Raw genomic sequence first — 14,480 nt, forward strand, 5'->3', positions numbered from 1 at the left:
CTAATGAAATAACTCTTAGAGGAAGGGAGGTGTTAGCCCATGGAGTAGGGGATTTAGGGGAGAAAGTGCCTGGAGCAGAAACCCACAGGTGAACCACCTGAGCTCACTGCTATACTGGAGAGGGGTCTCCACTCCCTTGTTTGGAAAACCCAGTTAAGCACATGGGCTTGGAAGTCGGCTTCTGCAGATTTCTAGGTCTCCCTATGGGTTGGGTAGGTTTTAAGTAGGTCGGTGCCTCCCTCTGGAAGAGTGAGGCTTTGTCTAACAGAGGGTCAAGGGCCCAGGGGAAATGCCCTTTACCTGAGGTCCCAGGCCTGGGGCAGATCTCAGACTACAGCAGCTTTCTACCTGCCCTCCCACCTTATCATATCCCACAAAGGTCAAGGTTCAGGGCATCTCCTCCAGACTCCTCCCTCATTGATCAGACTTTGGCTTTTCCTCTGGACTCCCTAAAACAGTTCCATTAGTTACAAACTGTCCTTTAAGAGCCAGCCCCAGAAAAGGACACAAGTTTTCTAAGACAAAATTCTGAACATCCCCAAAGAGTGAGGATCATTGGGATGTAGAACTGCTGACTTCTAGATTATTCCAAGAGCCTCTCCAAGAGGGTCTTGGGGGCCCCAGATCTGGGTTAGATTCTGGGAGGGGGGAGATGCTGTCCCAGGGTGCATGGGGCACATGTCTGGGGGAGCTGAGCCCAGGCTCCTGCCACTTCTGAGGCAATGCCCCTTTGAACAAGAGCCGCTCACTGTAGTAGGTCTGTAGTGAGTCTGTTTCTAGACTCACCCTCCTCTCTTCCAAATGAATTTTAAACCGGGGTACACCTACCCATCTCAGAACCTGAAACATTTTTGGATCTCCTCCTGGGAGGAAATGGCCAGACTCCTGTGAACACACAGTTTTGCATGTAACTTTAGAGGGTTTATGGTCCATCTATCTGTGCCCGCCTCCCCTCTCCTACCCGCAAGCTAGTTTTCCAATTTCTGGTTTAGACATTTTCTAGTCCTGATTACTGGGTACCTCCACGTCTCCAAGGGGCAGCTTATACCTTCTCAGACTCCAGTGTACCCCTGTCTCTAATCGCCTTTGCTATGGAAAGGGAGTACAGGAGGGAAAATCATCAGGCCTACAAAAACAGGAACACTCCAAACCAGATTATTCACTGGCTCCTGTCTCTCCTGCAGGTAACAAGTTATCTAGATGGAGCAGAGTGGAATGAATGTGTAGTGTTTTCGTACTGAGAGAAAAGAGTAGGAGGAAGAGACATGCAGACTGGCCATGTGTAGGGCGTACAGGCTGTGGCATGAGACAGTGCCTGCTCTGAGCCTTTGTGTAAGCCTGACCTCTGAGCTCAGGACCTCACCGGTAAGAAGGCGATCATACCTGTCTGGCACGGTTGTGACGATTAAATTAGATGGTGCCTGTACACAGCCAGCATATAGAAGACGCTCAATAAAGTCTAGCAACTCTTCCAATTACTTAAGATAAATTCCTGAAAATACAATAGAATCACTGGATCAAAGGATGTGCTTTTTTGTTTTGTTTTGTTTCGAGGACTCTAACTTATTACTACTGGGAGTTTTAACAGAATAGAATGATCTTTTGTGCTACCAGTTTTTCTACCTGACTCAGGGTGCCAGCTCACTGTCTGGAGGCTTGTCAGGGTGGTGGTGGGCAGTGTTTTTCTCCCTCTCGCCTCTGATTAGGACAGAAATGTCTTACCCGCCTGAGTGAGCAGGGCACACACGCGGGCGGGCTCTCTCTCCAGCTGGCTTTGAAGCTGGCTAATTAGGGCTAGGGCTGTCACAGCTGGCTTCCCCGGTGTCTCCCCCTCCCCCTGCTCTGCCCCATTCCCAGCCTCACAGCCTGAGTGCTCCCCAGCTGCCTAGCCTTCCACAGCAGACTTGCGGCTCTTCCACAGACACATGGGAAGGGCCAAGATTTGAGGCCTGAAGAAAAGACAAGATGGAACTTGGGACACGGAACAAGTTCAGAGACCATTGACTGAAATTTGTTTAATCCATAGGACTGCCTATGGCCCCCGGACTCCTCCTAATTCCTAACGAAGCCTGGAGAGGAGCCGGCCTGGGCTGGGGGCTGAGCCCTGGGCCCTTTGTTTGAAAGCCAAGCTTTCTGAAGGCTCCAGCCTCCCAACCTGGCCCTTGTAATTAGCCCCAATCAGAGTGTTTATGTCGGGGCCTTGTGCGGAACTCAGAGCCCCATGATTTCATTCCAAACCTGGGGGGAGAGGGGAGGGGAAGGGATTTGTGTGGGGATGTGCAAAACGGAGACTGGGGATGAGAAGGAGACCTGGGTGAGGGGAGGGGCAGAGGTCCTGGAGTGGAGGTGGGGGGACAACTACTCTCCACTTGGCCATTGCAGGGGTCAGGACCCCTCCCAGGGTAGCTGGTACCCTGGCATCCTGACTTTGGCTGGGCCTGTACAGCCTCTGGACAGGCTCTGTGGGTGGGTGGGCTTGTGCCAATCGGAAATGGCTTGGATATAATTAACCTAGCTAATCACCAGCCTCAGTCCTGTGAAGGGGAGGGTACAGCCCAGAGCCACAGCTCCCCCAGGAAGCTCCGGTGTCCACATTCTCCTTCCTCTGACTGGGGCCTAGGATGTGCCAGGCTCTGTAGCTGATTAAGATGGTGGAGTCAGAGGATGGGCAAGGAAGGGATGTAGGAAGGGAGGGTGCTCAATTCTCATCTCTGGCCTCACCCTCAAAGGGGAATGTGACAGGAGGGAGTGAGCCTGAAGTGGCTGTGCTGGGGTAGGGGTGGGGAGCCACAGCAGGAATCAGCAGGGTGGGGGTGGGGGAGGATTCCCAGGCTTTGCTCCCAGGTGGTACTGGGTGTGTCCCAGACTCAAAGTACATTTCCCTCTGGATCTAGGCCTCCCAGGGAACTCTCTGGGGAGGGATGTGGCTTTTAGGGAATTCTGAGTATTGGGTTTAGTGTCCTGTGGGGTGGGGAGTGGACAGAGTGTGGGGTCTGAGCTTATAACTCCCTTGCTTAAAATCCTGCAAGGCCTCCAAGGAGTGTCCCAACTTCCTCCCTCACTCAGCATATAAAGCTTTCCAAGATCTGGATCTGGCTTCTAGCTTTCTAGTCTCATTGCCAGCTGTTCTTCCATATACCCCTCTGTGCCAGCCTCCAGAACTGTTCCGTTCTCAGACCAACCATACTCCATGACTTGGCACATACTGTTCCTGTGGTCCTAATGTACTTCCCTTCTCCCAACTTGGATATTACCTACTAACAAACTTACCTGAGGTGAGGTGGCCCCTCTGTAGACAGCCATACCCGCAGCCACTCCTGTCTCCACACTGTGTTCTCTCCTGTCACAGCATATCACATTATTGTTAGTTATGCATCTCCATTCTTTACTATGACCTCCTTGAGGGAGAGTCTGTTTAGTCTTTTATCTGTCTCCCTGAGCCTAGCAATATGCCTAGCACACAGTGGGTGCCCAAGATTACAGGCTCTGGAGCCAGACTACCTGGGTCTGGATCCTGCCTCAGCCCCCTTGCTAGCCGTTGACCTTAGGAAAGTTAATTAACCTCTCAGTGTATTGTCTGTAAATGGGGAAAGGAATTATACTTACCTTGCAAGACGGGTTTGAAGTTTAAACCAATTCAAGCAAAATGTCTAAAGGAGTGTCTGGCACATAGTACGTACTTAATAAATGCTAATTAAGCTTATTCATTCATGTGTTGGCTAAGTACATGTGTTTTCAGTGCTTCCCATGAGTCAGGAACTTGCTAAGTTCTAGAGATGCACAAATTTAGTCCCTTCCCACACAGAGACTACCATCTTGTTTGTGGAATGAATGAATAGATAAGTATTAGGCGTGGTACTTCCGAGTTTGTTTGGTATATATTTTGTTAAACAAGCTCACTATATAAGTATTTGAGAATGTGTCCAGGCTCAGATGGAGTCATGATATATTTCTTTGGATAGTGTAAAATAAGCAATGAAATTGGGGATGATCCCTTATAAACTTGATATATGTAATCTGGTGTTTGGAGTATGTGGGGAAACTTGTCCAAGACAAAGGGTCCTGGAAGTCTCCTGCTCAATCTTCACTGCTAATGAGAATGTGAAAGAATTTTATTTTCTACAAGGCAGAATAATTACTCTCACACAAACATTCAATGAATCCATCAATCTTTTCATTTAACTCATTCATTAATGAAGGACCCAGTAAGAGGTTCAAAGGAGAATCCAAAGAACAGAAACATAGCCAGGCCATCAAGAATGCTGAAATAAATTTGCTTAATGTAAAACTAGGCGATATCCACTGGGTAATAATCAACTGCATATCCAACAGACACAATTTACATTTTTATGGACAAAACTCATTTCCATGATCAGTTGTCTGAATTATAAAATAACTGAACAATAATGAAACTCAGATAACCAGCAAGGACACGGCCACCTTTTTGACCATTTAAAATTCTTCAACGGTTTGCCATGGAAAGTTCTGAACTCAGCTACCGCAGATGACAAGTGCTGTGCACTTCTTTCAATCAAGGAGCTTTAGTGCCAATAGGAACCCCCATTGTATCCAGAGAGAATTGGAAATCTTCCAGCCTTCCCCCGGCTGGCACAGCCTTTGTCCACCTATTCTTCCCCACCCTTAGCTCTCTGGCTCTTCTCTCCCTGGACTTCCTCTTTTCCAGTCCACCACTCACATGCTCTCTAATTGTGCAACCAAGCCATTCACCCCTCTACAAGGTAGCTATCATTTATGGAACACTTTTTACATGCTGGACACTGGCTAAGCACTGTACATCCATAATACTATTTAATGTTCCAAAGAACTATGAAACGAGTGCTATATCTTTACCTCTTTACAGCAGATTAAAGGAACTGAAGTTCATGGAAGCAGCTGTTGCAAGAGCCTCTAGCTAGCTAGTCAGAGCAAAGGCAGGCAGAGTCTTAACCACAATACCAGAAATACAAATGGAGACGTTGATCCTGCCAACTGTAATAATTGGTAGTGGATTCTGGAGTGCTGTGTTCAGATGGATTCTGAGGCATCCTCTTGGTTTAGTGGGAGATAATGCTGGAATCCCCTAGTGACACCGGTCATGGCCACCGATCCAAGAATGGAAAGGTTGGCAAGCGCGCCATATATTTGTCAGGCTGTCTTTATACTACGTTGTCTCCTGCAGCATTTCCTGGACTATTTTTTTACATTTCTGACGTCAGCCTCTCCCCGTAAGACCTGAGCCCTGAGCCCTCGGTGTCTAGATTTGAATGCCAATTTTCTAGATTTTTGCTACTCAAAGTGTGATTCCATCGCTTTTTGCCCTGCCCCACTCTCCCAATCCCCCAACAGTTCCAGCACCTTGAGTTTGTTAGAAAAGCAGAATCTTGAATCTGACCTCATACCTACTGAATCAGAAAGTGCGTTTTAACAAGATTCCCAGGGGATTTGTGTGTATCTTCAAGTGTGAGGAGCCCTGGTCCAGAGGACGTCTTTTCTTAGCTGCACTTGCCCCCACCCCAGCAGCCAGAATCACCTGGACCTGCAGGACCAGGCGGGTTTCTGGACTATTTCAGCTGAGGCGTGAAGACTTCACATCATCCTCCCCACACTGGAAGAGCCTTGCAGGATTCCCCGGCTTTTCTCACCAGGAGTGTGAGTTCCTCTGTTGCTGCTCACCACCCCACTATAGCTCGGCACTGTGTCCTTTCCTGGTTTCTGAGTCTCCACAGAGTCTCCCTGGGGGCTCAAAAATCCAGCCCAGGGGGGCCTGATAGTTCAGTTGGTTAGAGCACCTAGCTACTAGCACCGAGAATACCGGTTCGATCACTGCATGAGCCATGTTGAGCTGTGTCCTCTTTAAAAAAAAAAAGTCCAGCCCAAACTTGCCCCCTAGCCTTTGAGACCTCTGCCCCTTGCCATAGGGCCCAAGGCATTGGGGTGGAGTTGGACAGCACAGAGATGTGGGGGAGAAATAGTGGTCGAATATGGGAGCAATAGCTGTTTATTTAATCACTGGGTCGACCAGTGTTGTTGAGACTGTTCTGTGTCAAGCACTGGGGACACAACAGGGAATAGAGCATGGTCTCTGCTCTTGGAGAAAGTGGACATGTAAGCAGATAATTGCAATATCATGTCATACAAAAGGCAAACGCTGGGATTGTCAGGAAAAAGACAAGGGCATTCTATGCAAAGAGAAAAACAGGCAAAGCTGTGGAAGAATACAGCATGATCAGGGAACACTGAGAAGGAGAGCGTGCCTGGGACATAGGATGAGTGTGGAGGAGAGTGGCAGGGCTGATCTAAGTGAGGATTTGGGCTGATCCCCAGCAAAATTTAAATCTCACGCTGGCTTGGCTGTACAGCACATGTCTGAGCCACCCCTGCCTGCTCTCAACACCAGATCTCATTTCTTTACTGACTTCAGCCAATCCGAATCAGGAGACATGTACACACACACACACATGCACACACCACAGAGGACATATTAAAGCCAAACGTTAGTGGGTTTTGGATCTATGCCCTCTCTCCAATCAACAACTGACTGGATTCTATCCTTACCAACACCCCCTTTCCTTTTCACACCAATAGGGGCAGGAATGGTCAGTGAATTTTAACTTCCTGGAAAAGAACTCTAGGGCAGGACTTTGGGTCTCCCTGACTTGAGACATGGCTGGAGATGAGGGCAGGCCTGGATACACGTATGTACGAGATCTGACTGCGTGACTGTGCCTCTGTGTGTGTATATGTGTGAGTGTACACGTATACACATATCTGGAGAGGGGCTTGAATTGGTTGCCTTGAAGTCTCAGCTGAGAGATATAATCCCAGATCCTTGTCAGAGAAAGACAGATAGATTGTTCCATTGGTGCCCTTCTGGGATTCATATGGGAAACTTTTTGAGGGTCAAAAAGTGAGGTGGCTTTAATACATAACTTCAAATTCTTTGACACTCTTCCTATTGAGAGATGGAGTCCATGCCACCTTACCTTGAATCAGGGCTACTCGCACCAGTTGAATTATGGTGGAAGTGATGTTCTGTGACTTCCAAGAATGGGTCATGAAAGACTATGTGGCTTTAACTTTGTTCATTGGTACCCTCTCCTTTTGAGCTGCCTGAGTTGCCATGTAAGTCAGACTGCCCTGAGGCCACCGTGCTAAAGAGGCCACATGTAGTTCTAGCTGAGTCCAACTTTTCAGCCATCCCCACTCACATACCAGACATATGGGTGAAACCATGTTGAACCCTCCAGACCAGGCTATCCACCAGCTGAATATCATCAAGCATCCTCAAGGATGCCTGTGGAACAGAAGAATCACCCAACAAAGCCCTATCCCAATCCCTGACCCATCAAGTTGTGAGATACAATAACATGGTTGCTGTTGTAAGCTACTAAGTTTTAGGGTATTTTGTTATGCTGCAATAGACAACGGAAACAAATGGAACTAATAATAAAGTTTATTAAGTACTTACTATGCGTCTAGCACTGTTCTAAGTTTTTGACATGTGTTAACTCATTTATTCCTGAGAAGAGGATACAGAAACTAGCGCAGTTAAGTAATTTTTTCAGAGTAACAGTTTGTGTGATCACTTGAATGTGAACCCAGGCAGTCTGACACCAGAGCCCATGCTGTTACCCCCGACCTTAGACTGCAGAACAATAGAGATTAAAAGGATCTTAAAGATCACAGGACTGAATTCTTTTATTTTACAGGTAAAGAGATGGAGAATCAGGAGGATTAAATGAATTACCTCAGGACCTCACAACATATTTTTGCTGAGTCAGGACCAGATCCCAAGTTTGCTGACTCTCAGTCTGGGGGAAAAACAGGATGGAACATTCTTCTATCTCAACACACCTTTCCTCTGGACCACCATACCTGCCTCCTCTCCCAGGATCACGGTATCAAAAGGCTTGGTTTCAATCTCTGCCGTTCACTGTAGATGTGCAAAAATGACTAGCTCCTTTTTAGGACTTCTGGGTGTATACACACACACACACACACACACACACACACACACACACATCCATTTTCATCAGACTAGGTAAAATTTCTGTTGATACCATCTCAGGGATCAGGATTCTTGCTTTCAAAGACCTGACTCAAAGTCCCACATTAGGAATTTCTCCTGTCCTTCTTTTCTTTCCATTTTTTCCTCATGTCATTTAAAGTGGAAAAACTATATGACAACATGTGGTCGGCAGCTTCTAAGTTGGCGCCCAATGATCCCTGCTTCCTGGTGTTCATGTCCTTGTGTAATGTCCTTCCTGTGTGGCGAAGGACTGAGGTCTGCTGACACCATGTGAGTGAGATTGGAAGCAGACTCCCCTCCCCCATCCTACCCGAGTGAAGTCTTTGGATGGGACCCCAATCCCAGCTGGCAGCTTAACTACCATCTCATGTGGTATATTGGGCCAAAGGCACCTACCTAACCTGTGCCCAACTTTATGACCCATATAAACTGTAAGATAATAAATGTTTATTGTTTAAAACTACTAAGTTTTGGGGTAATTCTTTACATAGCAATAGATAGCTAATACACTGCATATTAAGGAACTTTGGGGGCACAAACAATGTATACATTAATCAAGAAACAGGTATAAGAGAATTCTTTCTTCCATCTATCCATTCATTCACTTGTTCTTTCACCATGTTTTTACCTGCTTTGCTCCTAGAGGTACAAAGACGAATGATACCATTTCTGCCACTGAGGAGTTTCCAGTCAAGTGGGAGATGCAAACTTGTAAATGGATTATTAAAATTTTAGTGAAAAGTGCTAATAGAGGAAGGTTCAAGGTGCCTGGGCAACACAAAAGAGGGATAAAATAATTCTGCCTGGAGATAGGAATAAAGCATCAGAGAGAGGACATTCAATTTGGGTTTTGAAGAATGAGTAGGAGTTTGCCAAGCAGACAATGGGAGGAAAAGCATTCCGGGTAATAAGAGCTTCATGTACATAGACTGAGAGGCCAAGAGAGCTTAGTAGGTCTGGGGACTTACAGGTCATCCCATGTGGCTGGATCTCAAAGGACTAGGTTGCAAGTGAGGCTGTCAAGGTAGGTTGATCAGGCGCAGTCAAGGTGCTTGGTGTCAGCCTCAGGTTTTTGGCTTTTATCCTATAGAAAATGAAGAGCAGGTGAAGGTTTTGAAGCCAATGAGTGTGTGATGAGATTTGTGTTTTAGAAAGAGAACTCTGGAGGCAATATGAAAAATGGCTGGAGAGAGGAGGCAGAAGTCAGATAGGTCAGGTAGGATGCTGATTCTGATTTGAGGAGGGTGATAAGGCCTGGACCAAGCATTGTCTGTCAAATCAGGAGGAAGGTGAAGGAGGAAGGAGCTTGAGGTAGTTTCTAGCTGGGATTATTGGGTGAATAATAAACCATTTACCAGTGGAAGGAATAAAAATAACATGCAGATTTGGGAGTGGAGAATCTATTAAGTCAGGATCATGTAGATTATGCTGTAGTAACAGATACCCTCAAAATCGCATTGCCTCAATTTTTAAAAAAAGGTTTGTTTTGTTTCTCACTCATACCATAGGTCCCACATGGTCTGCTGGGATCTCTACTCCATGCAGCCACCCAGGGATCCAAGGTGACAGAGGCGCCACCATCTTGTATCTGCACCATGTAGAACACATGGCTACTTCAGTCACCTCCTCAGCTGCATGGAATGTTTGGTGGGCATGATTGTTGTCTCTGCCACAAGTAGGTAATGAATGCAGTTTTGAACACATTTACTTTGAGGAGTAGATATTCAGTAGGCAGTTGGAAATGTGGTTCTGATGTTTAGATAAAAATTGGGTTTGAGCAGTGACCTTGTCCTTGCCTTCTAGGGGGCTTATATTCTAGACAAGGAGAAAAACAGATACAAAAGCTATTATCTACAAGAGGTCAAATTACATGCTATTCAGTTATGAGATGTAGGAGCAGTGAATCCCATGAGAGTAAGTAGGCGTCTCATCAGCAAAAAGTGATAGCGGACTTCTCAGTGGTACAGCTGTGTAGGTAAATGTGTACATGGAAGCAGCAAAATGTGGTGGATTTGGGGAGAGAAGACATGAAGCAATGGAGGTAAGTCTAGAAGGGCAGGTGAGCAGGGGGCAGACAGTGGAATGTTTTAATGATCAGGGAAGCTGGGCTTTATGCTATAGCTATGGACAACAAGTAGAGGCTTTGGGGAGGGGACAGGTAGATGTGTGAAGAATGCATAGGTAAACTTTTTGCATTACTTTCCTATTAGCTTCCTCACTCACTTGCATGGACAAGTGAACACACACACACACACACACACACACACACACACACACACACACCACCTTTTTCTGCCCAGATCACAGTTCTGTACCTCAGTCCTAGATTATAACTGATTTACCACTGTAACCAACTAGGCAGTTTACCTGAATTTCTGACCACATAATTCCTTCCTTAATTCATTTTTTCCTTCCTTCCTCCCTTCCCTCCTCCCTTCCCTTGCTTTCTACTTTCTTACTGAAATATAACATAGAGTAAAATGCATAAAGTGCACTTTAATTTTCAGTACAGATTAATGAATTTTTACCTGTGTCCACACTCATGTAAACACTGCTTAAATCAAGATATAGGACATTTTCTTCCTGCCATCTCCCAGGGAATACTGCCCTAGAAGTAACCACTGTTCTGACTTCTATCACTATCAATTAATTTTGCCTGTTCTAGAACTTCTAGAAATAGAATAATATAATAATATAATGTGCCCTCTTTTGTATCTAATATCTATGAGATCCATCCTCATAGTTGAATCCTGGCCACATCCTGAGCGGCTCCAGCTTTTAAACCAATTTATCTTCCTTCTCTTCCTCTCTCTTCCTCTTCTTTTTTCCTTTCTTCCTCCCTTTCTTTCCTCCACCAGGCACAGGTGCTCGGAAAACAGCCGGGAACAATGTAGACTTGGTTCCTGCCCTATTGGAAGCGTGTGCTCTGGAGGGAGGGACAAGGGGAGGCAGCAGGTAATCACAATACCTGATGAGCTCGGCGCTAGGTCAAGTCCAGGGTTCTATGGGAATTCATCGAAAAGGCGTCAAACCCCAACTTTATGGACCACGAAAGCCTTCCTGGAGGAAACATCTAAGGTGAAATCTGAAGAATAGTGTTGTGAGCAGTCGCCTGTGCAAAAACTGCGAGACAAGAGAGAAAATGGTGCTTTCAAGGAACTACAAGAAATTCAAAGAAGTTCCGCTCGGCTGGAGCACAGAGTGTAAAGTAGGAAGAGATGAGGCTTCAGGGCCAGGCAGGGAAGATCATGAGGACTTGTGCTCCGTTCAGTTGTTCAAACTTTATCCTAGGAGCCATGGGCCATCATGGAGGGGTCTTCTGCAGAAGAGTGACACAATGAGGATTTGGTTTATTTTCTTTATTGTTAAATTTGATTTTGAGTCCTTTTTTTTTTTTTTTGAGTCCATTTTTAAGAGGTGTTTTAGTTTTTGGAAAGTCCACACATGGTACAAAAGGGCATATAATGAAGCACATGGTACAAAAGGGCCTATAACGAAGCACAGTTTGCACGGCTCTCCTGTCCCCACCTACCAGCTCCGCACAAGTGTGGCTTTTAGAATGACCCCTCTGGCTGTAATGTGGAAAGCAACATGGTAATGAAGCAAGAGTGGAAACAGGAGACCTTTTATGAAGCTATTGAGCATTCCAGGTAAGAGAATGGTAGCAACCGTGGGAATGATTTGAGAGACATCAAGGAAGCAGAAACAGCAGAACTTGAGCACTGATTAGACACGGAGTATGAAAGAGAAAGGGGTTAGGGATGACACCGCAGGGAGGATAATACCCTTCAGTGAACCAAGGGGGAACCAAAGGGGAGCACAGTTAGGGGAATGTGGTGGGTGGTCTGCAAAATGGGCCAGCAGCAATGCCTCCCCTGTACTTTCATCTATTTACTCTCTCCTTAAATCTGGCTGGCCTTGTGACTTGTTTCACCCAGTGGGATACAACAAAATTGATGCCCTGACTGTTCATGTCTGGGTCTTAAGAGGCATGGCACAGCTTTCCCTTTTGCTCTCTTGGAAGCCAGTCACCATGTAAAGAAGTCCAACCACCCTGCAGAAGAGAGAGAGGCTACATAGACAGAAAGGGAAAGAGATACGCGCTGCAGAATGAGAGACTCTGGAGGGAAAGAGAGAGGCCCAGCCCATCCTCAACTCTTCCAGCCACGCCAGCGGAGGCGCCAGACATATTAGTAAAGCATCTTAGATACTCCAGGACCCATGGAGCTGCCCAGGCTTCAGCCAACACCGCAGGGAGTGGAGGCAAGCTGTCCACACCAAACCCTGCCCAGATTGCAGAAGAGTGAGAAAATGAAAGACTGCTATTATTTTAGGCCACTCAGGTTTGGGGTGGACTGTTAACAGACAACTGGAAGAGGTAGGGAGGGGTTTGTTTTGCCCTCAGTTTCTTGCCCATCTCTACCTTGGCGTTCCATACCATGGTCTGCTGCTTTTCTTTTTCTTTCTTCTTCTTCTTCTTTTTTTTCCCCACTTTTAAAATCCCCAGTATTTCTGCTACACACCTGTAGTTTCATAATCCAGAGCTTCTTCCATCTAAGAGGTTCAGGTGTCCTGGTCTGTTGTTTCTCCAGTGCCCACAACAATAGCTCGGAAATCCAATTGCAGGTTGGTTTCTGTTTCCTCGGGTCAGCCTAGGGTTGCTTCCAATTCCACCTTTAGTTTTAGGGAAGGAATTTAAACAAAAAATTCTGACGTCATACTCCTGGGGAAAATGTTATTTCTTCGAATTCCTCAGCTTCTAACGCAGGGCTAAAGATGAAGTAGCTGTTCACTAAGTGCTAGATGAACGGCTGATGAGGCTCACTTTGAGAGAGTCCTAAATGGGGTCCAATTCCTGATTTCCTGCCCCAACCCAAACCCTTCCGTTTCTCCATTTATGCAACTCAGGAGCTTGTCCCATAGCTGAGTCGGAGTGTAGGGTGGAGATGTATGATAACCATGAGTTAAAGGACTCAAACACCATCAGGGAGCCATACCCTCTGCGTCCCCACAGAGAAATGGCAGGTGATGACATGGCCAGGGAGGTCTGTCTGTACGCCTCAGCAGGGGCCTGAGTAGGGGTGTGTGTCTTTGCTACATGCACAGGAAGGAGAGGGGGTGACTGACTCGTGCTTACTGTCTCAATGATCCTCTTCTCCCCTAATATAGGACTGCCACCAAGAGCTCAGCCAGTTGGGAGATTCTGCTGTTATCTGCCTCCATGTCTAGTGCAGTGCATTCGGCCTCCCCACAGACTGGGTTTCCCCAGGGCAGGTACCACCCCCTTCCTCAGAATTGCCCGTCCAGGGCCAGGAGACCTGGCGACCCACCACTCAGTCCCTGCTGACTGCTCTCTGTGGCCTTCCCAGAGTCTATTTCTCCCTGTGCCCCCAAACCCAGCCCTAGTCACAGTAGAATCTAAGAAAGGACTCAGGGGAGACTAATCCAACCTTCTCATATTCAAGATAAGGAAACCAAGGCCAGGAAAGTCACTTGTCCAAAGTCCCCAGGTTGTTCATGGCAGAGCTGAGGCCAGGATCCACATTTCTAAACTCCCAAGTTGTGCCCTCTCTGCCTACACAGCCTCCTGCAGGACTCCCCCTCACCAACCTCCCTTTTCTTTTTACCATTCTTTCTCTTCTCAGCTTCTTTCTAGCACATGCCCATGGTAGGGGCACTTCCAAGTAGGGGAGCGAATGGATAGCAGGCAGACTTTCCTAGTGAGTCCGGGACTTTCAGCATTTCTGAACACCAGAGGCTGATGGGCGTGTGTGCACACAGACTCATTCACTTCGAAACACCGTCAAGCAGGGCTACGTGACACAGCTGTTCATGTTTGGGCACCAAGATCCATGCACACAGGCACACACACACACACCTCCATTAGGGTCACCTGTGCTCTCCATTAGTTCCCCCACTCACTTGGGCCCTGGCACAAACACAGGCCAGGGCTCCTTCCCGGGCCTCTGCCCTTGGCATCCCACAAACTAGCCTAACTAGTGGCAACTGGGCAAGGACAGTTGAAAGGCCCCTCCTGGCCCTTCATCCAAAGGTGGAAAAGAGAAGACAGATTCAGAGTTTTCATCAACACAACCCATCTTTGCCCACTTAGGACTCCTGCCACTGGGTCCCTAAATGTCCGTCTTTGAGTGGGTAATAGGAGGAGGAGGACCCCATTTTTCTTCTTCCTGCTCCTTTTGCCACGCTCCTCCCTCTTTTTGATAAGAATCTGTTTGAATGAAGCTACTGCCAGGCCATTGATTCCATCTGAGACACAGCTGGATCTCTTAAAACACAAGGGGAGATGTTTATCTTTCCTCCCAGCTCTGTCCTCTCACCTCCTCCTGGGCATTGCTAACGAAGGGCACTGCCTGGTGAGACAAATTAGGTAAAACTGAGCTGGGCCCCTGGTACCTACTGCTAAGAGTGTGAGCACTGTTGGGGGAAGGGC

This window comes from Rhinolophus sinicus, chromosome 12, assembly GCF_057876585.1.
Source record: "Rhinolophus sinicus isolate RSI-liver-muscle chromosome 12, RSI-T2T, whole genome shotgun sequence".
NCBI classification, from domain to species: Eukaryota; Metazoa; Chordata; class Mammalia; order Chiroptera; family Rhinolophidae; genus Rhinolophus; species Rhinolophus sinicus.